The following is a 25,238-nucleotide window of genomic DNA, read 5'->3' on the forward strand; positions in this document are numbered from 1 at the left end:
AACTTCGGTTTAGGTTAACAGATTTTCACATAATAGGTCTTGTTGGAAGGAGCTCTCTTCGTGGAATCAGATTTTACATGAATGGAGTCTTTTTAAGCAAATGTAATGAGTGGTAGAGGGCGCGATGTGACATTAACATAAACTTTGCAGGTTTTTTTGAAAATTTCAAATGGAATGATATAATTATTATATGATATTGTGCTTAATCTGTGCAATGCTGAAGTAGATAAATTTGTATAACACAAACATTACCTTGCATTCATGTTAAGTTTCTTTCCAGATCTGCATTGTGTCCGACAACACATCTATGAAATTTCGAGATTTCTCAAATATAACGAGAGAAGGTTGCTACTTGCTGCAGTCCCTATATAGCTAATGGTGGATTTAACAGTCTATAATAATTCTAATCCGGTTTCAGATGTGTAAGCTTTGTAAGTATATATAATTAAGTTATAAATCAACTTTTGGACAAAAATTGATCAGTAATATTACGATATCAGACATTCTCGTGTATCTTAAATACTTAAATGTGTAACAAAACATCTGCGTTTGACAGTATTAAGTAAAATGAAATTTCTCGAAAATGTTGTATGAAAACTGATGCCTAGAATCCGCTCGATTTTATTTCAATTGATACTTATTTGACAAAAAGTACTCGACGCGAAATAGGGGGAGTTCGGTTTGTTGATGAAAACAGTTTGAATGCTGAATTTAAGACAATTTTCATTACGAGGAATATATCGATCAGATTATTAACAGAGCAATTTTCCAATTCTGATGCAGACTAAGTTTTGAGTAGCTAAAAAATACTCAAGATCATTTACTTTACGAGCACTTTGGCAAGTTACCTACCACCTACGAGTATTTTTTTTTACTCACCACATAGGTATCTATGCGATCGAGAAGGCTTATTTCCAGGCCCCGGACTATGTTTTTAACGCCCTGGGCAGCCTGGGCTATATTTAGCTCGGCGGCCCCGTAACTAATGTGTTTAATAGTAAAATTGCGTATTTAGTGACCGAGTTTCATACGGTTATTTATCTGTATTGATTTTGAAACAAAATTCACCAAGAACCATGGAGGAGGGGAATTGAAAACAATGCAAAACATATAATTTAGCACATCTTGCCGCCCTCTCGAAAGTGGCGCTGTGAGCTATAGCTCAGTTACCCCCTCTTATTTCAAATTGTTAATAGCAAATTTCAGGAGTAAATTTTGTGCTATTTATTTCCCACTTTTGATGATTAAAAAATTGAAAAATATTCCGTAGTCTGTGGTTTGTCCTTAAAATTTGTGTGATTTAGTTAAAATATTAAAATAAATCGTAAAATGTTTCATTATTACTTCAATTTGATGTGACTTGATGTGTATAGGTTTATTCTGTGTTCGTGATCATCCAGTAATTCGATTGCTATTTTAAAACGAAGAGGGTGAGGGAGAGGGAGAGGGAATACATTCTAACGGATATTTACAAAATTTACTCGACTAGCCCGCAATAGTAAAATAAGATAGTTTTACCTTATAGGTACTTCCGAAGGGAAAAAATTAAACTGATCTTTGAGGTGAGTTCACTCAACCTCCACTAACACAGGAAGTACAACACTATTAATCGTGTTTTTCTGTAAATTATCAGTACCTATAACTAACTAATGTAAATTTAAAGAATACCTATCAATACAGCTACACTAAGAAAAACTTGTAAATACATAATAGTACATTGGTACCTACCTACAAACAGTTTTAGTTTGTAGCCCGAATGCGCGTAGAAATTAGTTATTAACAGTGTGGTCATGTGTAGTAGGGATTTTGCGCGTAGTAGATTATTGATTTGCTGTCTTCGTGAATTTTCGGATTTGCTGTCTTCGTGAATTTTCGGAGTTGTACGATCCCAGACCTTGTAGAACATACATAAGGTTGTAGAAGATCGCGATAATTGTGGCTGGCACTTGACAGTTGTTGCGTAATGTGAAATTGGTTAGAAATCGGGACATCGATTTGGTTGGTTTGCAGAAAACAGATTGGGGATCGTCCGGATGCCGTTTTTTTATCGGGAGATCTCTTTTTACATCATTGGGTGTAATTATTGGATATACACGATGTAATTTTGTCGGTTACTTACGGAGACAGCAACAAGTGGTGCTAGAGCTAACTCAATTTGGGTCGTCCGCTCTTGCCTGAGGGTAGGGATTATTCCGAATTTGTGTTTAGTTGTTTCAATGTTATATGTGATTTTTATTTCTAGCGATTCTTGTTTCGGAAGGATTCGTCGGAAGGGGTTTGTTTTGTTCAGGGGCGTGCCGTAGGTAAATGGCGCCTATGGCAAACACCGATCTTGCTCCCCCTCCGACCGTCCATCGATAGGGGGGTATTTCTGCTGCTGTATTTATGTTACGGTTTCAGAATTACAAAAAAACAACAAATTACAGTACCTTCCACTTTTGCGTATTCATTCGATGTTGCGTCGACCTCCATGAAGTTCATCTGGTAGAAAATCTCCAAGGTTGGTTGATGTATGTTTGCATTGAAAATTAACGAGATCCAAATCTGTGCAGTACGTGGTCTCTGCTTCCTCCAGATCAACGATATCAAGAAGTAAACTCGCAATTACAACGACGATCAAAGATCTTGAATATCAGCGCCTACTTGGGGCGAGATGCGTTTAATTTCGTACCTAATTGTCTTTACACTCGCCTCAAATTTCTTCTCATTTAATTTTCTTCCGGTCACAACAAGGATTTTATTTTCAATTCATTGTTATATCGAACGCAGAAATTTATTTGAAATAATTGGTTAGGTACCATATTCGTACCTACATTTTTTTTTGTTCTGTAACGAAATACATACCTTTGAACTTTGAAATGATAATAAATTCAGATTAAGACAAAAACTGCAAATAATAAACATAAAAGAGGTAGAGTATATCAAAAGTGAAATATTAATTTTCATAATACATATGCTGTGTCTCAAATATTAAATTTGAATTAATACACGCATTTTCACGTTTAGAAACTTTGCATTAGCAAATTATGATTTAAATCTCAAGACTAATCTACAAATACAAAGCAATAGGCAAATGCTTTTCATACCTCTATGAGGTTGGTAGGTATATTTTTACGTATTTAAAATCCCAGCGCTGGTGATATTTACATTACATTTAAGCTTACGGCGATTATTTTGGCTGCTTGTTTAGGAAAAGTTGTACAGGAATTCACCGTATTTGTTTGTGTGTAAAAGTAACTTTGCTTGAGAGCGTAGTTTTCAAAATTCTGATTCCACACAAAAAGTATACAATTATAATTTAAAGTAGTATTCCGGCATTGTTCTTTTTATTTCCAGTTTACAAATACTCCATTAACTGAAAATCTTTATTAAAAAAGATGTATGTTTGCAAAGTGTAGGCTATGCCCATTGCCCACAGCCCAAAAAGTTAAACAAAATTTCTTATTCGTTTGTTGGCAACATGTTGCTGTTGATGTTGTCCGCATGTATCTCGTCAACTAGCAACAAATTGATGGATACTCGTCAACAGCGGGCGGCATGACATCAAAGAAAGTTGTTGCCTGTTGCTTGTACCTGTGTGTTCCATTGCAAATGGATAATATCGCTCCGTCTGGACAGTGCTGACAACAAGTGACTGCGGCTAGTAGGTTAGGTATTATTTCATATAATGTTAATATATTTGTGCGCAGCTGTTTATCCATTGCAGGCAAGATTTGTTAGTCTGGCGAAATTGCGGAACGAACTACCATCGTTTAAAAGTAACTCCGCCATTAAGTTGTCTCCATAGTTTATCCTATTTTTTAAAAATTCTTGCTGCCACCATCTTCTTTTTCGTTTCTGGCCGTGGGAAGCTATTATAATAAATGCAGCACAAACACCAGCAGCAGTAGACGGATCCATTTTTAAACGTCAACACTGTTTCGTTTGGACGCACAACTGGTTTTGGTTTGGATGTGCAACACTGTTGACCACATGTATCCAGATACTTGCAAAGACTGGTAGCACGTCGAATAGGTATTGGGGTATGCCCTTTCCGATTTTGTAAACAGTTTTTCAAAATTCCTACAACAGGGCGCACCTTTAAACGGGGGTGCGAAAAAAATTCTGATCTCAACGAAATTTGATATCTGGGGGATTTTTGAACAAGAGAATCACGGATCTGAAATTAGTTTTCGTATATTCGAAAAAAACACTACAATTCTTGGTCGGACCACTAAAATGGAGAAAATTCCACAAAATTTTGTTTCTTAAGTCATCAAGTATGTACACAACACAGTGGCGGCGAGAGTGGCGGATACATATGGGAGGCACTCCCCTTGCGCAGCTCTCGCGCCACCCACGTTCGTTTCTTTCTCTCATCAGGCGACTCAACTGAATTGAGTTATCGAGTAGTTGCAATGTCCTATGTAGCACGCCCACTCGTGCCATCGTATTTTATACGTTTCTGTCTGGCACATAGATAGCTAGGAAGTGATGAAAAGTACAACTGCGATTATTGGCTATTACCACATACCACGGACATCAGTCAGTGTTGTGCTCATATTAGAAATTCGCGGAGTGTGACCATGCTTGTTTAGTGCTAAGTGTACTAGTGTTGCATTTTTCAGTTCGAATAAAATGTTTGAAGTCACAATTCAGCCGCAAAACCACCACCTGATGTACAGGCAGAACCCAACAGCCCAGCGCTTCGTTCCAACTTATAGAACAAAGTTCATCGGCTGATTCCTTTATAATCCCACGGATATAGGCAATTATTTGGATACAATTTATTTTTTATTTTAATATTACTGATGATATAAAATACAATCTTCTCACAGCTCCAAGGAAACCTAAGAAAGGTTATAACTTGGAGGAAAGACATGCATTATCGCCAAAAAACTTGTGGCTGAACCACTAACAAACTTTACCAAACTTACTGGTAAAGATGGTGACTAACGCACTCTCAGTTCAAGTATCACTTTGAAGCGTTAACAAATGCAAAATTGTTTTGACATGAGAGAACTTTTTGGCGAAGAAAATATTTATCATTTAAAATTCAACATACTTTTGCCCTCACAACTACTGAAATATTCTGGTAATGATCTGGCACATAAATTGGATCAGTGTTGAACTGAACTACAGTTCTTTAAAGAAGAATCGCTCTTTGTGAAGAGACTAATAGGAGAGATGTACAACATACTTGCTGGTCTGCCTGTATCTATTGCTACAGTAGACAGAAGTTTTTCAACATTGCGGCGTACAAACATTGATGATGTAATTAACCAATTTGCCAAGAAGAACAGGTGCATAGCGTTCATCATTTAAGAAAACCACTATTATCACTTTTTTTATATCATAACATAACATTGTCTTGTACTTATATACCTATGCATCATCAGTTTAAATAAAAAATTATTAAACTTTATATTTTTTATTACGACAAAAGTTAAGATAGCTCAAGATATCTTTTGCGCCTCCTCCTTGAGATCCGCCACTAAATTTGGTGGAATTCTCTCCATTTTAATGGTCCCGTCAAAAATTGCAGTGGAGTTTTTTTCGAATTTTATATGTTTGCAAAATCAGAAAGGATACATTCCAAAACCTATTCAAAGACGTTGTTCTTTCATAAATATAACGTACGTCTTTCCTTAATTTAAAATTTCCTGATATAGTTATTACTCTTTGTCATAATTTTGGTTTTCTCTGCCGTTTTGTGTCCGTCCTTGTACTTACTTAGTGCGCACGCAAAATATTCGTGGAAGGAGGGAATGTGTCGTGAAGAGAGTGGAAGAAAAATAAGGTCCAATTTTTTCGCTTGATAATTTAATAATGTCGTGTCGTGCCGAAATTATTTTTGAAAATCTAAACTTCGCATTTCGCAATAGAAGAAACAAAACCCTACTCATCGTTTTGCTGAACAAACCACGCCGTAAGTACTCCTTGTTTTATTGTCGTTCCAAATTCTCATGTAGGTTATATATGTAAGTCCCATACACCCTAACAACCAAAAAATACATTGCGTTATGCTAGGTGTGTATTTTCTATGGCCCATCTTAAAAAAACACTCTGTATATTATGTTAACTGTGCAAAGTTTGAACCGAATAGGTTCAAGCGTTTGCCAGAGGCAGAGAGGCGTGACTCTACGGGGTCATTGGATTTGACCCATTTTCAATAGGCTTATTACGTGTGGCATATAGGTTAACTTTGCAAAGTTTGAACCAAATCGGTCCAAACGTTTGACAGTTATCGTGTTCACGTACAGGCAGACAGACGGACACGATGGACTGTCCTATAAAGTATGCATCGCTTTGCTCTGCCGCTTAATAAATCAAATTAGATCTTAAGCCCTAATGTATGTTCAGAGCCCCAGTGCCATGTAAGTGGAATTTGCTTATTCTGTATGGTGTCTGGTTAAACAAATAAATAAATAATTATGGAATGAGCCCATTCGGTTCGTATATATAGATTTCAGTACCGAATGGGAGTTGCCATCCTCCTATAAAATACAGGTGTAGCGAATTACGACCCATCCTAAAACATATCTTTTAAAGGAATCTCTCTGCAGGTGTTCTTATAAAAAAACTCGGCAAACATTATTTATTTTACAGGTTAATTCAAATTACGTCAAAGCCCTTTAAGCTCAAAGAGCGACAGTTACTAGAATCAAGTGAGTACTTTTTTGTAGAATATACACTCATACCTCTAAAGCTAAACAGTAAGACGAGAATAACAAACTGTGTGCTGGTTTGTGGCATTAATGCTTGTTACAATATGACACCCTGACATGCCATAAGGTACAGAATAATATTGAGACAGTTTTCATAAAAATTATTCCCCAGATCTACAACTTCCCTGTTACATTAAATAATATATTTTCACTTGAAAGCCTTGTTTTCAATTCCTTTAGTTTTCGTTGTGACCGATCCCTTTACCCATTCTCTTTGGCTTGCAAATTCCGACACGAAATGTTATATTTATATTTGCCTTAAGATTGCATGAAATTGTTTTTCCTTTATTTGTATCGTATCCCTATGTTCGATTGAAATTAAATAATTCAGCATTTGCGGTTCACTCACACTTTCAAATTCAATGGCTTACGAGCTTCAACTTTCCCAAGGAACACAAAAATGAATAAATAAGGATAAGGGATGTCATCAATTACGGTTCGGGAAAGTTGCAACTCTGACCGTGTAATAAGGGACGTGAATAACAAAAATTTCGGAAAAATGTGAGGGTGGATGTGTATCTCATTTGTAAGTATTTTAAGTGAGTAATTTGGAGTGAAACCATCCATAATAAAATAAAGAAAACCCGGCCAAGCTAATCCTGCTGAAGAAGAAACGATCTGATAAACGCGAATGTACGTGAGATTGATACTGAAATTGGAATTTCCAAAGTTTTGGCAATTGATTGAATTCTACGCTATCGTTCTCGAAAGACGCTTAAGTTTTCTACAAATAATTTCCTTGAAAATAGACGCGTGATAAGAATTGTTCCACACACACACACACACCCTCTCACGCCACTAGATTAATAAAATAGCTCCTGTGTACATTATCGATAACAAATAATGTCACTACTAACTGCACTTTCAATTTCTTGTCCTCCAATACTTTCTATCATAGAAAATATCACTATCAAATCAACAGATGAATTTAGTATTTATATTATATTGCTAATTACGTATTGTAGAAAGTAAATAAAATGAAAAAAAGGTTTGCCTTAAGGTGCGTAACTATCACATTTTTCATGAATTGATCAGTATTTCTCGAAAGGTCATGAACGGACTATTTATGTGTATAATTGAAAATAAGTTATGGCATAAATACACCCTGATTTTTACAATTCTGCAGTCTACGGATGCGCACATTAATTACAAAGATCTTTGTGGTTGAGGTGCCAGAGATATAAGCTACCGAATGCAAAAAGAAGAAACTAAATATCTTGAAAAGTATGGGAGTAGTTAAGGCCTCGGACGGACGGAGAAAGTGACCATAATAACGCCTTCTTTGGCTAGATTATATTGCTTAATTCTAACCGTATCTGTACAATTATATCTCCTTCAGATCCAACAGATGAGGTATATCGTTACCGGACGAACTTTGGTCTTGCAGATGTTTTGTGTGTGTTTGGGATTGTAAAGAAGCACCCGCTTTCCGCCCTGAAGTTCTTACCGAAGTTATTTACTTACCGTATATTTGTGGAGTTGACCAGCATTGCTGAACACCCGGTATCTATAAGCGTTTTAAGCTGGCCACTTTGTTAGTAAAAATTGTTGTTTCGGAATTTACTGATTTACTCTCTGAGACGAGGAGCGAGTTCTGTGTTTTTATTTTTGTTTAATTGTTTATTTGACCACCGATAACGCACGTAAGTTTTGTAGTGAATTTATCAGTTTTCCAACTATTCTATTCTAATGAAAGGTCTCATCGAAATGAATTGCTTTGTACAAACTATATCTTTCCCGTGCCACTTTTTTTCGAGATCAGTGAGCAACGAGGTCTGAAGGGGGGAGTTAAAAATTAATTTTATCTCTCATTGTATTCTAATTAAAGGTCTCAACGAAAGGAACAGTTTTCTACAAACTACTGCCCTTTTTTCTGTCCTCTTACCAAAGTACGGGGTGGAGGGGGAAGGGGGGAGTGGATCTAGTTTTATCTTCATAGTATTGTAATGAAAGGTCCGAACGAAAGGAATTAATTTATACTAACCATAGTAGTAGTAGTATCCCTTGTCGTGATCGGTTATAATTCCTTATATCTTAAGAGTGAATTGTCAAGGGAAAGTTTGGAATAAATATAACCATTGGGCATTTAAATAAAATTTGATACATAGCCAGTTGGAATAAAACCAAATTTAACGCCAGTTTCAAAATTTCGTTTTGCGCATGCGCAGTGCCAATAACTTTCTTATTTATGGAGGCATTCAAATGAAATTGATACATAGCCACTTGGAATAAAAGCAAATGTAGCGCCGGTTTCAAAGTTTCAAATCAAGGTGTTTACAAGTTATTAGTCTTGCAGCGCGCATGTGGGTAGATAACTACGGCAGTTGTGGTGCCGGAAAAATTAAGCCTAGGTGTTAATTGGGTTACCGCATAGTAAAATTTGAACGCGCCTAATTGGGTAAGCATAATTAATGACTGACGTTTTAATGAGCTGCAATGAACGTTATCAGAAGCAGTTGTGAGAGGTGTCTCTGGATGCGCTCTAATTTTTCCAGATGTTTGCACGTTGTCCCATATTTTTCCGATATCTGCAGGCGGAGTAGTTAATTAAAAACAATTTAATTTGGTTTAACTTATGGAAGGTATGCGGGTACAAAATGAGAATCTCAGTACTCCCTACGTATTTAGATTTTTTGCTTTTGCATTTCTTTTTGCCTATTACATTTGTGAATACCGTCTAGCATTGCCGTAAATTTATTTTGCATCCGTACCGTTGTATTTTATTTTCATGTCTATTAAGTTACCCGTATTCGTTGGACTTGGTTTTTAGCAACTTTCTGGGCTACCGCTCCGTTAACTGCAAGGTGAGCTGTAAGTTACTTTCCGTTTCACTAGTTATATGGGAGGGGGGAATACAATTTGCTTTAATGCAATTGCTTCTCTACCGCTTCGGCCAATTTGTGTTTTGTTGCTTTTGCTCCCGCTACGGAGTCTTAATTCTAGTCGTAATTTTGATTTGATTTTGCCGAAGTGAGCGCCGCCATCTGCGGGACCCGATCGATTTCTGGCTGCGGTTTTTCCGGTTGCGTTTACCCGTGGCTACCTCCGACCTCGACCAAGCGCGAGATTTGTGCTTGGTGATGCCCGTATCCACCCATCCGCCCGTTCCTGCCGTTTCGGCGACGAGTCAAGTTCAACCTCACAAGTTACATTCTCTGAGGCACCAGCTGGAAGTAGTGACCAAGAAAATGTAGATTTTATGGATTATTTCGGAAAGGCAAACATCATTGGAGCAAGTCAGCGGATCGTCGTATGATTGTAGTACTCATCGACGGGTATAAATTGAAAATTGGAGCTCGACATTGGCGCACCATGTGCTATAATCAGTGAGAATACTTTACCCACTATCAAACCGCGATTTGCATTTTAGAATTCCGATATGCAGTTTTCTAGTTCTGCCTGGCATAGAATCAATTGCCTTAGCCGACTCCCTGTTAGTACACGTGATGATAAAGAAAAACGTGACAACTTAATCTTTGTTATCGAGGGTGATTTTCATACCTTTTGAACCCAGAATGGATCACACAGATATCAAAAAACTGCAGTTGGCTTGACTGTTAACTAAACATCAAGTTAGGTTTAGTAACAAGACTGGTCTACTAAAGGGTCCACCTACAATGTTACACTTGAAACCTGATGCAGCGCTGGTTTTCGCAAAAGCAAGAAAAATTCCGTTAGCATTACGCGACACCGTTGAGTATTCACTCAACGGCGACACGTAAACCCAGAAACACGCATCGGTATACTACAAGAAGGCGGAGTATTCCAAATGGACGTCAACTCCACATTTAGTCACGAAGAAAAATGGAAACCTTAGAATTACCGCCAATTACTAACCCACGCTTAATCCTCGCATGGATTGATTCGGCTCACGCGTGCAGTCCACGGCGCGGAAACCATTCCAGCAACATGGCAGCAACGCATGGATGCCGTGCTAAATGTAAGAAATTTCTTTTATGACGTTTTTACACACGCGGAGCGCTTCGAAAAACTTCTGGAAATTGTCGATTTGACCTTGGAATAGATTAAATCGCACAATCTTTTCTTTAACCAGGAGAAATACGTTTTCGCTGCTACTTTAATAGAGGTTCTTGGTCACAAAATCGATGCTGAAGGTATGCACAATTCAGAAAAACATCTTCAAACTATTCGTGATACAAACCATCGTCACCAGCAACTATTCTTGCGTAGGGCTACTTACATTTATTCCAGATCAACAAGAAATCGCCCTCTGCGCAACATGCTGCTGAAACAACCCTTTTAATACACATAACGGAGGTGGAGAAAGTATTTAAAGCCATCAAAATGCTTTGATTTCTCCCCAGGGTCTTATACCTGTGACCCATCACTTACACTGATTCTAGCAACCGACGGGTCTTGATCCTAACTTGTCGCAAGCGATGCGAATGCTCAATGGCTTACGCAAGCTGAACCATAAATTAAGAAAGAGGCATTGGCCATAGTATGGACGGCGGTATAATAAACACCCTGACCTGCGGTACCGTCACTTGCATTACTATGGAACAGATTCTGCAACTCTAGACATAACCCCAACAATAATTGCGGACCACATTGAATTACCGACATCTGGAAGCCCAGGCCTGACCCAAAATATGTACTTTTCTTAACCTCACAGGGGTTCGACTGTCTCCAGGTGCAACCCCTCGTTTGAATGTTACACCACTACAAGACATTCCAGTAATACCACACCAATGCAAGATATTCCACCTAGAGCCGGCAAAACATTCCACGTTTACGTAAACCTCCACTGCGATTTTCCCCAGCCGCAGTATGATAGTATTTCTGAAGAGATATTGAGATGTTCTCCTTCCCTTACACTTCATATTTTATGAGGTAGTGCAATTGTGCTCCACCAACACGATGCAAAATTTATACTACAAGATTGCGATGCATGTATGTTTGTTGGGTATATCTAATTATTATTATTATTAAAGGCGCAAATAGACTAGTAAGTTACTTGCGGCAATCTCGCCCGAGAAAACTACATTGTATTTACACTGTGAATAATAAGTGTCGCGATAAACTGTCGGGCAAGTTAGATGAGGCATTGCTGTCGCAATTCTCGCAAAACTGTTTACAGTAGCAGCACTTTCAACTTCCGCAAAATCTGTCAGTCGGTACCTAGCAGTTATTTTCGAGTACTAATCTCACGTTATGGCGCTACGGCTGTAGTAGTTTTATGCAATAATGTGAAACAAAAGAAATGTTGGGTGAGAGGTTGGATCTCAAGAAGAGAAAAGTATGGGGCCTACCATAAATTAATTGATGAGCTGAGAATCGGAGAATCGATCCCAACAATTTAAAAATTTTATTCGTATGTCAGCGGTAGACCTTGAGGACGTATTGTAATAATTGTAATTGTAATAATTTACAAGGGGGTAGCAAAATTAAAAAGCAGGATACTCATTTACGTGCCACAATATAATAAAACTCGCACGTTTACTCGCCGAAATATCGAAATGAAATGAAAATTCTGCGAGAACTTGGTGAACTGGACATTTGCCCGTTTAGACTAGCAAGAAAAGTGTCGCAAGAATTCTTCCGCGAGCTCTGTCAAATGGACTCGCAATGCTATTTACATTTGTGACAGTAGTGTCTGACAACAAATCGCTAGTCTAAAGGCACCATTAAAAAAATCTTTTTCTACGTAAGCATGAATTGTTGCCCTCTAGCGGCAAACCCAGAAACTTGAAAATAATTTCCAGCGATTTTTCTTTTGTTAACAAAATCTTTTTTCCCCAAGCTGTACAATTAACGGATCTATAGATATGGCCCATGGTGTAAATGGCCTGTGGCCTTTATTAATAGGACACCCTGAACTGTATGGTGAGATTACGGACGTCAATTCAATTACAACAACTACAAAAATTGCAAGCAAGGAATTTCGAAAGTACGACCAAGAAAAAAGTTGCGTTTAAATGTGGCGGTATTCTTTGTGGAGGAGCTTAATTATTTCTATTCGGTAAACAGATAAATACTGATCAAATGAAATATACGTTTCTGATGTTGACAATAGTATATTGAAAGACAAGTGTTACAATGCGACCTATTGTAATACGACTATCTTGTGGTACGAGTGGCGACGCGAAGCGTAGCTACGAGTGTCCGCAAGATAGGAGTATTACAATAAAGCATTGTAACACGCGTTTTTCATACTATTTTTTCTATTTCGGTGCTTTAATTTAATTAAAAAAATCATTATCAGAAACTATAGGGAACATTAGAACTAACATGTTTTATGTTGGGAACACTTTTTATGCCGTTAAGTTTTAGGTTGGCAGCGTAGTAAGACTGACATTTTGAAGTTCAAACATGGAAGTACCCTTAGATCATATAAACATGGATAGAGCTATCTCATAAGCTCTACTAAAAGACAACCGTCGCCAACATTCCAACGTGCATTTTTATGCCTATCATCTTTTACTATTAGTAAGTTGTAATGTATTTATCCTTTGCCGGGTTGATTGTAAAAGTGCGCAAGCTTGGCGATTGTAAGGACGTCTGTCCGTTTGACATCGTATATTCGCAAACAGCTGTTTTTGTTGTTTAACCTTGCTTGACTTTACATGGTTATATATGAAACTAAACTTTTAATACAGTTCTGTACTAAATTGTCCTATAAAGATGTATTTATTCATGTATTGAGAACCTTTTTTACCCTAAATAATAAATATTGCATTGTTTATTAACATTGTGAGGTTAAAGATTTGAATTTTCTGATTGGTTACTATCACTGAAACTGTACATGGAATAACAACATATAAATTGTATGTCGACAAGAGAGATACAGCACAAAAGTATGTAGAGTCTTGAATCAGAACATGTTGGCGACATAGTGTAATTGCATCGCTCCATCCATGTTTATATGATCTAACGAAGTACCTACTTGTACTAACTATACTCTGTTTTTTAACTAGGAAGACGGATTTAAAAGTTCCCGCAAAAAATCTCAATTTCTATTGGCTCGCAATGCGCCCGTTTTACACCCAGGTAAAATTGCTATTGACATGATTTAACTGTCAAATTTAATTGCGATTCTCGTCCGTAACTGTTGTTCTTATTTTTGGGTTTTTGTGTGTTCTGAGTCCATTTGCATAAATTTTAACAAAAAAAAAACAAACCAAAGTTGATATTTCGCGTCTTAACTGTACTGGCATTAGTGATGGATTCCTACTCCAAGTACCTGTAAAGCAAGCTTGTCTCCTTTGAAAAAACGTAATTGCTTAAACTTGGGTCATTTTATCAGTCTTCGAGAAGCAGTTTATTATAAACACTTATAAACAAATGTTGTCTGATACTCCGGATATGAATTTTGCTACGCTTGTGTTGAACTGTTGAAGATTGCATCTACCACAGGTAACATAAATAATGATGTAGGTATATATTTGGTTATTAAAGTAGGTATGACACATATTAGGAGTTGCACGATCTACAGTAGGTATACCGGATAATTAAAGAATATCGAAGTACTGGAATTGTTACCCCTTCGAAACGTTCCGGTGGTCATCGCTGTTGCAAATGTGAGCTCTGACGATTGGCGGAATTGTGTGCAACATATTATTAAGGAAGAAAATAAGATGTGTAGATTGGATGGCCTAATGGATACACTTATAGAACCATTAATTATTTCACTCGGATCGGAGGACAGTGAGTGAGTAGTGAATTTTCGGAAGACGGAGACTAAATTGCTTATACATAAAGCAGTAAACTGTGCTGTTTAATAATATGAATATAATACCATTGTTCTGAATTTGTTCAATAACTTAACATTTGTTGTAAATTGTAATTTGGATTGTGTAATATTACAACTGATAAAACATTTAAAACTACAATTCAAAATAATGTTTCAAAGGCCAAAAAATGTATGCAGGATGATTACCTATTATCAATGTATTACCAATTTATTATAATTCGCTTTTAAAAGTATGATGTATGCATAATATAAAGGAGTTCCTACCCTCGTTCCTACCCAATAATAACCCAAAAGCATAAATAACGAAATCTATACAAATGTGAAAGAAAATCACATCACGCAACCCACAATACGTGTCTATATAAATTGAGTCTGTTATTTTTGTTACTAGATTCTAGTGACATTTTCAGTGTAAATCAGGTTTTTAAATCCGCCTTCCTAGTTAAAAAACAGAGTATAGTAACTGCCAACTTAAGAGATTAGTTACCAAAAAAAACGACTATAATCACTGTCTTTGTACAACTGTTTTCGGCCGAAAACAGTTGTACAAAAACAGTGATTATAGTCGTTTTTTTTGGTAACTCATCTGCATCTCTTAAGTTGGCAGTTACTAGTTAGTACAAGTAGGTACAATGCGATCAGAAATGATTGGCTGTCTAGTCGCCTTTGGAATTTTTGTTTACATGGAAATCCTATTTAACTTGAACTTCCTAAGGCGACTCGACAGCCAATCATTTTTGATCGCCCGATACAATACTTCCATGTTTGAACTTCAAAATGTCAGTCTTACTACGCTGCCAACCTAAAACTTAACGGCATAAAAAGTGTTCCCAACATAAAACATGTTAGTTCTAATGTTCCCTATAGTTTCTGATAATGATTTTTTTAAATTAAATTAAAGCACCGAAATAGAAAAAATAGTATGAAAAACGCGTGTTACAATGCTTTATTGTAATACTCCTATCTTGCGGACACTCGTGGCTACGCTTCGCGTCGCCACTCGTGCCACAAGATAGTCGTATTACAATAGGTCGCATTGTAACACTTGTCATTCAATATACTATTATGCCTACATGCTTTATACATTTGGAAATATAGATAAAAGGCCATTTTTGGTTTGCATAGTCTTCATGAAAAACGACATATAAGTTACCAGAAACGCATCTCAATCATCACTTGAATTATCTAGAAATTGTTAGTTAATGGAGGTAGGTGACCTGTCAAATGAGATATGTATCAGATCCGTTACAAATAACGGACCAGTTATGATCCAAAATAACCAATTTCCGTTAAAGTAGCTAAGATTTCGCATGATGTTTTATGCTCTAAGCATGGATCCGTACACGTTGCGCGGTTATGGATAAAATAACGGACGGTCGGGTTCGGAACAAAAGTTACGCGTTTAAGTGGGGTACAGAGTAATAGTTTGCGCATTTTGTGTTGAGATTATAATCCCCAATCCATCATTCATCATCTAATATTATTTATGTATTTATGCCGAGGGCGACAGAGCCCGAGGGCCTATGGCCCTAGGGATTGTAAGTGGCCCGAGGGTTAAATATCGAGTAATGCCTGAGGTGCATACAAAATTTTATTTTTCATCGTTCCAAATAATGCAATTTCCAATATACAAATGTAAAGATTATTGTTTCTCAACATTAAAGTGCTTCATTCGAATTAATTTATTGTTTCTCAACATTAAAGTGCTTCATTCGAATTAAGTAGCATCTTTTTTTATTACATAATATGACTCCGTCAATATATTGGACAGGCCGTTTGAGGACATAAACGTCTCTACCCACTACAATGTATCATACCATGACCGTAATAGAAACGGGCCAGGCAAAAATATTGTTTGCATGGAATAATATGAGACTATGCCCACTAGACCGTTTAGTCACCGACCAGCACCGTAACGTTCCATGTACGGAGCGTCAACGAATATTTTGACGGTGCCGATACGCTCCGTGCATGGCACGCGACGGTCCCAAACCGGTGCGCGCAGGCGCAGAAATGATGAACATACGGAAGTACATATGACATTTTTTTTCGTCATCGACTAGGTCTAATATAATGCCCAGTATGCTCCCTCGACTTTTCGTTTCGCACCCTCTTCCTGACGCGTTTGTTTACAGATACAACCAAGCCAACGGGAACCATACGGATACGACACGCGGACCAACACGCGGACGCTCCGGTCGCGTATTGGCATTCTGTACTATTATTCAGAGCAGCTCTGGTTTGATTCGCAGTATACTATGGCTTCACACGTTATGCGCAATTTGATAATACATTATATGTATACTGCGCTTCAGAGCACCGATATGGTTTAGTGCTCGCTTTCGTGTTTGTTTTATTACTAAAATCAGCTAAGCACTTGTCGCACCAAACACCCGTTTTTTTAAAATTTCGTTTTAAATCCATGTTCTACTAGTTCCAAATATACGATCATTGAAAACTTATTCTCGTGGCACATTTCAACCAATACCTGTTTATAGATCATTTTAGTGCAGTTTGAGAACCTTGATTACACACAAACAACAAAAAATATACTTTTCTGGCAAAGGTAACAATAAAAACACACTTTTTGTAAGTGTATGATGTGCTTTATAGAAACCCATTATACACAGTGTTTCAGAACTCAAAAGTTTAAACCATATCGGTGCTCTGAATCGCAGTATATAATGTATTATCAAATTACGGATAACGTGAAGCCATAGTATACTGCGAATCAGACCAGACCTGCTCTGAATAATAGTACAGAATGCCAATACGCGTACTGGTCACTATTACGTTACGCACGGGTATGATACGGTGTTGATACGGCATAGTAGTCCGTATCGTCTACTTTCCGTGCCTGATACGTTCATAGTACGGTCATGACTCATGATACGATACGGTGTAGTGGGTAGATACCATAATGAGATGACAATTCATTATACCGTCTCATTGTACCATGCGTCTCATTATTCCCTCTCATTATGCGCTCGGGCGTAATAGACTGCTTTATACAGGGTATCTATAAAAGAACTCCGGGGTTTTAAGACAAAATATTTTAATACAGTAAAAAACGTACATACATGTTTTATACATGATTAGAAAGCTTACATTTTCAAGATTTTTTAACAACTTAGTAAAGTTCAATGTGAGCTCCGTTAGTTAGTTAGTCCAGACGACACTGACTGCCTGCCGCAGCCGTTACGTCATTTCACGGTCAACGCTCCGCAGCGCTGCCAACTGTTGAGAGAAACATTCCCAATTCGTATGAGTAAAACTCTTTGAGCTGCTTGTTTCAAAGGAATTGATCAAATTTTGCTATCTTTTATAGTTTAAAAAATATTAATTTTTTAAACCCCGGAGTTCTTTTATAGACTCCCTGTATATCTCATATGACAGATATAATTGGCACATAATAGCCAAATGAAAAATAAATACATGACGTGTAAGTGACATTAACTGCTTAAATCTGATTCATAAATGGAAGGATTACAATTCCATGAATTAATTCGTGTTGAATCATCTTTGTTTTTTGTCAGAATGACCAGCAACTTTTTTTCAAGATCATTTAGGCCTTTAGGGTATTTTTAATTGGGGACCCTTCACCAGGGCCTTGCTGTAGTTGTAGAGCCGCTTCTCTCGAGGCGGTTTTGAAGCGCTCCAGAGTCGCACCGCTCGGTGGTAGCGAAATATTGTTTTACTCTTATAGTTTATATGAACGCCTTCACACGAAACGGCGCTCTGGCGCGTTTGCCCGACTTGTAGTGAACTTTCTCTACACAAATGCGCGCTGCTGGATACAGGATCCCTTCACACGGCGCGAATCGGCAGCGCCACTAAATAGTAGCGCGATACGATTCTCAGAAGCGCCACCATGTGACAAGTTTATTGCGGGATGTTCCTTGTGAAAATGGATAAGGAAGTCTCCAAAATCGACACTGAGGACATGCATAGGTAAATAAAACTTGTCGCGAAGGTCATTGTACAATGTATGATGAAAAACCTTTCTCTACTTGGGATAGAAGATGTGCATGAACCCAAAACTGGCCCTTCTTTCGAGGTTTCTTTTGCAATTTCTGGCGCAGAACTGCAGAAGTAGAAAAAGCCAAAGGTCGCGATGCATTGGAAGTGACGGCCTATTTTATTTTATACTTCATTCATTATAAGAAGGTAGTAGATGGCGCTGGGTTTGAAGATAAGCACACACAGGAAAAATATAAAACGGCACCAAATTCTGGATTACGATAGGAGGGTGAACAGTGTCCACGCGTACTTAGGCCTCAAATTCAGGCCCTTTGTACTACACGGCACCAAATTATTGTAAAGTAGAAATATCTTGCACTGCAAACACAAATCAATCTTTGACTTTACAGTTAATGACACTTCAATAGTTTAGATGCCAACAGAAAAACTACCAGCTTGCAAAATTCGCCACTTGTTTTATGTTTCAGCGTAATACTAACTTGTGTTTTAACCAATCACACTGAAGGTCAAATCTTCCCTATGTTTTTTACCGCTACCTTCTTAAAATGAATAGGTACAGTATAGTTTGGGGGATGCTTCACAGCTGGCGTCCGGCGAAACATTTCGCACGCCACTCGGTAGCGCTGCTGAGTGACTTAGCTGTTGTGTCCGTGACACAGTAGCGCTGAAAAGTACATTCGTATACCCTCCCACTCAGCCGCGCCACTCTGCGGCGCTTCAAAAACGCTTCGTGAGAAGGGGCTCTTATACTTTACAACCTGTCAGTTTATAAAGACAAGACACAAACAAATGTCAGTTGACTTGTCACCGTAACGAAATGTCTGTTTTAACGGATTACGAATTACTCCGATTGGGGCGATCTGCTTTCTTTGTCCCACATTCCGTACAGTGAATACTTGATACTTGCACTGTTTACATCAATGAATAAAGAATACCAAGAAGGAGAATATCAACAATATACGTGCGACGGCGATGGCTTTTGCAAATGGCGGACAGTAGTTTCCTGTTCCAGTGGCGTACCTACCTTAAAGTTGTAGAAGGATACAATTTTAAAGAATTTTACACGAAAACAATATAAACCCCCATGTGTCTACTCCGCCTATGACTTTTGTTTAACTAACCTCAAACTACATTCCGATAAAAAATTTGTAAATTTACATGTACTATATAAAAATAATATTGGTATCAATACTTAGACATGAAATGTAATTTCCAAACTTTTATTTTTTCCGTTTTGGAGCAACCACAAGCACAACAACTAACCATTATTTTATGTCACTGCAAAAACAACAACAAAAATGAGTCATAAGTGGCTTTTGCAAATGGCCGACTTCCGTCGCACTCTCTCTTGTATACAACCTGAGTAATGCTCCTTCCTGGTATTCTTTATTCATTGGTTTACATTTAAGGCTGTCAAAAACAAGCAATGACAAAATTTTTTTGCACTCCTTCGTTCTAAATCGCGTTTTCCCAATAAAACACGATGCGACGAACTTCCCCCTTTGCTCGTGCACCAACGGTAGCTTAAATGATGAAAGCACAATTATTTCAAGTTCCTTTAATTGTCGAACAATAATATAATTGTACAATTCAATTTTTCACACCGTAGACGGTCGGTCGGTCACTCGGGCGCCACCAAGACTTAATCTGCACCCCCTAAGTCTTGGGAAAGGGGCGGTCTTGTCGGACGGGGTGGAAAGCCTCCGGGTATCCCTAGTGGAGAACGAAATCTACCAGGGATCGGTAAGAGTTCACCACAAAATGGCGGCGGTCACTTCCGGCTTATCTAAAACAAAATATGGCCGACGGCCCTGACGGTGAATTTCCTAAAGGGAATAAAGCAATAAAGCACAAATCAATTAGCGGTGTCTAGGGGAAAGAAAAGCGGAAAAGCAAGAAGAACAGAATATAATGAAACTTTGCGGAACGGTGGCAAAAGGTTACGGTAGTGCAAAAAAAAAGGTAAACTCAAAACGGTAGTTAAACGGAAAGGACAACGGATTGACTTACGGTCACTCAAAAGGGAAAACGGTAAAACAAAAGGGTTTCGGTGAATTCGGAAGGATACGGTTTCGCAAATTAGAAAAATCAAAAGGCGTACTTACAATTCGAAAGTATGAAGCAGAAAGATTCCTCCCAAATTGAGCGTTTTCCTTTTAAAGGAAACCAATTTTGGTAGAAGTGGAACAGGGAATTACCAAAGCCGGCGGTGCTCGTACCGAGCGCGGTAGTAAATAATTCGGTTTTTAATTTATTGCGGCTCCTGTGATTATCTTAAAAATCTGGAACAACTTGCAAACAACTAAAAAAAATTACAGCGCCTCTGTGGACACCTCTCTCGACGGTTTTTGACAAGGTTTACTACACTGCCCATTAACATGGCATTAATTAACAGCGCTTACCTAATTAAGCGTAATCAAACCTAAGTACTCATCAATCCAATCTGCAACTAGCTCCCTTGGACTTTTTCTTCTCAAACGGCGCTATCGCTCTAACACTCTTATCGTAACATGCAGGCATACGGACGGGACTGCAAAACTTGTAAACAACTCAATCTGAACTCGTTCTATCCTTGATTTTACTTATTATGGGAATCTAAAACATCTTATAAATAATTAACGGCGCTGAAATCATCTTCGCCAGGACAACATCCTTCGGTGGTTACAAAAATATCGCGGTCCTCTTGCCTAACGAAGCCCAAACCAATCGTTACTATACATGGTGGTCTTTGTAAACGGCAAACTAAATAGAGAAATTCCGGGTGATTCGTTACAACGAACGTCGGGAACGTCAATTTTACAATTGACTATCTACCTACTTTCGCGCACTAGTGCCTAAAAATTCAACGAAATTATCTATTTAGTGCGGATCATAAACTAATAAGTAGTATGATGGAAGAGTAAAAAAGAAAATATAAATACACTTTACATCATTCCCTGTAGTACACGGGCAAAAATAAGCTTAAACCAGAAGTTTTGAACAATAAATTGACATTTTAAATTTCTAAATTTCTACTTTATCGGCATAGAGGACTTGATTTTTTCAAAAGAATTATAATGCCGCAAAAATCTCGCGAAAAGGATTTGAATTTATATAAATTCGATTTAATTAATCCGTGCAAAAAATAGAATACATTTTACGTGCGTGAACAGTATTTGCTTGATTCGCGCGAGATGCGTCGCTCGTGCGCGTTGCGCACTCGCGCCGCCAAACTTCGCGCTCATCTTCAAAATAAAGCTGAATTTATAGTTCCGTACCCGCAACGCCGTACCGTAACGTTTGGAAATAAACCCTACTTGTTGCGCGTGAACATTTATAATTCGCTTTACCGTTGCGTTAGAACGGTTACGGTACGTAGGAAATGCCCAAATTTTATTTCTTACGGAAAATCGTGTTAACGCGCTTGTCTTCGGTAGTACTCGGATAATTCAAACAGTTGAGTTTATCCTGACGTTCGTTTCGTTTATTTACAATAATTATTGATAGTAGAGGGCACAGAATCGCCAAAGTCGTTTAGAAATGATTTTCGTTTACACTTCGGGGTTAAAAGCTGAAACCAATTTTAAATGATGCATGATCATTAGAAATATCAAAATCCAGAAGGCGTCAAAAATCGTCCTGTACGGGGTGGCTCTAGAGGGTAAATTGTAAAAAACACCCCAAATTTTTTTTTGCATATTTTGAATTTATTTAATATATACTTTGCACTGCCCATAGCTCAGGTATGTGAAACCGATACAACTATTTATTATTTAGTGTTTTTTACGACCGAAAAGCACGGGATTAAATGAGGAATCTTAACTTTCGCCGGCGTCTAACGAACTCGACCGTAATATTTTGACAAATTAGCGCTTCAACCCGTCGTATCTAATTTATTTGCATCCTGATGAAAAAATATTCATTAATAACGTTGTAGAGCGTATTCTGGACATTCTGAACCACTATTTTTAATTCACTTCACATTACCGAAAAGTTTTGTATCGATTTATTTATAAACGCGCGCATATGACTGAGTAAGGACGATTATCGCTTGCGCATATGCATACACGCGGTTTATAAGGCAGAAAGTCGCGTATCTCCCTGCTTGTGTATATTAAAAACCTTCTGGATATTAAATATCCCAGTTAACTGTTTATTTTTTTAGATGCAAATTTTATACTATATAATTATTTAACATTAACGTAAATACTTAATCAGAATCTAGTTCCGATTCGGATGTTTCTTGAGAGTTTTTCGTGAAAGAATTTTTGCAAGTGGGCTTCCGTCCCATACATTTACAGGAGCCAAGGCACGGTAATTGCTTTTTTGACCACGAACAATGAAATCTGGAACATCCTAAAAAATAAAGATATGTAAAATAATACAAAGTCAAAATGTAATTAACAAAAACCTTTTCTGCAGTTACATTTAGCCAAAATAGATGTATCAGCTGCAGGCATTGATGGTTTCGTTGTAAGCACTGGAACAAAATTATTCCCAACAATTTTCCAACCATTTTCCAGAGGATCTGGTAGAGACGGTTTTGGGTTAAGACTGTTCAGCCAAATGTATATTTGATAATTCACGCGTAAAAAGTGCTGATAAAGATAACTGCAGTAGGTGGCAATTTGTGGATAGAATTTGAAGAAACCATGATACTGCGTAAACGATTTATTATTTATACAACTTATTATATCAGAAGTTGTGTATAATTTAATGACAAATTGAGTCATATTATTGAATGTATCTTCATTAAGTGTCGAAGATCCAACACCGTTTAGCAAATCATGATGCAACAAACCAATTTTCCAGCATGTTGTTTTGTCAAGTCCAACAAATTGACTTGTACAATCACAACCTGCAGTAATTGCGTGAAATGCAGGCAAGTTTGTCAATAGACTTGGGGAAATGACGAGTTCGTGTACATGCTATAAACCGTACGTTGTCGTTCGTTCCAAGTTTTACCCACACTTCCTCGGTGGGACGGTTTTTGAAATGAGCAAGTAAGACAAGAACGTCGGTATCTCTGCAGTCAATAATACACCTTGAATATCCTTCTAATTTTGCTTGTAGAATGTGCAGTAGGATTCTGGTATCTCCTTCTTCGTGTGAAGAGGCAAGTAATGAAGTAAATCACTACAAAGAGGAAAATTTGATCTATATTCAGTAACGTCTTTGAATCCTCCACTGGTTACAAATGTTAAACTAGAATCTTTCGAAAACTCATATAACTGACGACATAAAAAATTTGTTAATTGTTGCTTGTTAAACGAGGAATGAATAAATAAATACCACAACTGTAGATACATGGTCAATTGTACGTTTTATATTTTCCTTTTGCGAGGTTCTCTTTGTACGGGTGCAAATGTGCAATCTTTGATCGATTTTTCATGGTAGTGGTCCATGACCATCAATGCCTGCTGATACATCTAGTTTGGCTAAATGTAACTGCAGAAAAGGTTTTTGTTAATTAGGTACATTTTGTCTTTGTATTATTTTACATATCTTGATTTTTTAGGATGTTCCAGATTTCATTGTTCGTGGTCAAAAAAGCAATTACCGTGCATTGGCTCCTGTAAATGTATGGGACGGAAGCCTACTTGCAAAAATTCTTTCACGAAAAACTCTCAAGAAACATCCGAATCGGAACTAGATTCTGATTAAGTATTTACGTTAATGTTAAATAATTATATAGTATAAAATTTGCATCTAAAAAAATAAACAGTTAACTGGGGAAGGTTTTTAATATACACAAGCAGGGAGATACGCGACTTTCTGTCTTATAAACCGCGTGTATGCATATGCGCAAGCGATAATCGTCCTTACTCAGTCATATGCGCGCGTTTATAAATAAATCGATACAAAACTTTTCGGTAATGTGAAGTGAATTACAAATAGTGGTTCAGAATCTCAAGAAAACGCTCTACAACGTTATTAATGGATATTTTTTGATCAGGATGCAAATAAATTAGATACGACGAGTTGAAGCGCTAATTTGTCCAAACATTACGGTCGAGTTCGTTAGACGCCGGCGAAAGTTAAGATTCCTCATTTAATCCCGTGCTTTTCGGTCGTAAAAAACACTAAATAATAAATAGTTGTATCGGTGTCACATATCTGAACTATGGGCAGTGCAAAGTATATATTAAATAAATTCAAAATATGCAAAAAAAATTTGGGGTGTTTTTTACAATTTACCCTCTAGAGCCACCCCGTACAGGACGATTTTTGACGCCTTCTGGATTTCGATGTTTCTAATGATCATGCATCATTTAAAATTGGTTTCAGCTTTTAACCCCGAAGTGTAAACGAAAATCACAATTTATGGCATTGGGAACTCTACTATGACACTTTGTTGGTTATTATTATTTTGAAATGCACGTTACTCTTACTGACAGATGACATACAATGGCAGAATTCGTTTACGCAAGCTCATCTCTTACCACTACGGTAACTATAAATCGTATAATTTTCGTTAACGTAAGATTTTACGGTTCCGTTCTTACGTTCTTACGGCTACGGAACTATAAATCCGGCTTAAATACTATTTCCTTTCCTAAACGGAAGCGGTTATAGTAGTGATACGTCATACAAAAAAATTACTTCTTCGTGTAACAGTAGGTTAGGATACTCCGTTAGAGTCTTAGATTAGGAAAGAGTATGGATACCGCGTATGCCGTACAGCCCGTGTATGAATCGTGTTACCTTTTTAAACAAGTCCGCCATTTTATATGTGGCACATATGTCATTAAAGTAACATCGTTTTTTACGAGTTTTTGCGCTTAAATTGAGAGGAAATACACAAACAACAACTTAAAATCATGGTGAAATGTGCATATTGTGGATGCAAAAGCCGG

General features: G+C 37.5%; 1 protein-coding gene across 3 annotated transcripts in view; it reads left to right on the top strand.

The window, feature by feature from the left end:
- The first annotated feature begins 309 nt into the window (after positions 1-309).
- The window catches only part of LOC116166683 (pyrokinin-1 receptor-like), a 141,450-nt gene continuing 116,521 nt past the window's right edge, over positions 310-25,238 (top strand). For all 3 annotated transcript variants that reach the window (XM_031481728.1, XM_031481730.1, XM_031481731.1), the window contains exon 1: positions 310-431. The gene's annotated coding sequence lies outside the window, so the exon portion shown is untranslated. The remainder of the gene's footprint in view (positions 432-25,238) is intronic.

The sequence above is a fragment of the Photinus pyralis genome, unplaced genomic scaffold (genome assembly GCF_008802855.1).
Source record: "Photinus pyralis isolate 1611_PpyrPB1 unplaced genomic scaffold, Ppyr1.3 Ppyr1.4_LG3b, whole genome shotgun sequence".
NCBI classification, from domain to species: domain Eukaryota; kingdom Metazoa; phylum Arthropoda; class Insecta; order Coleoptera; family Lampyridae; genus Photinus; species Photinus pyralis.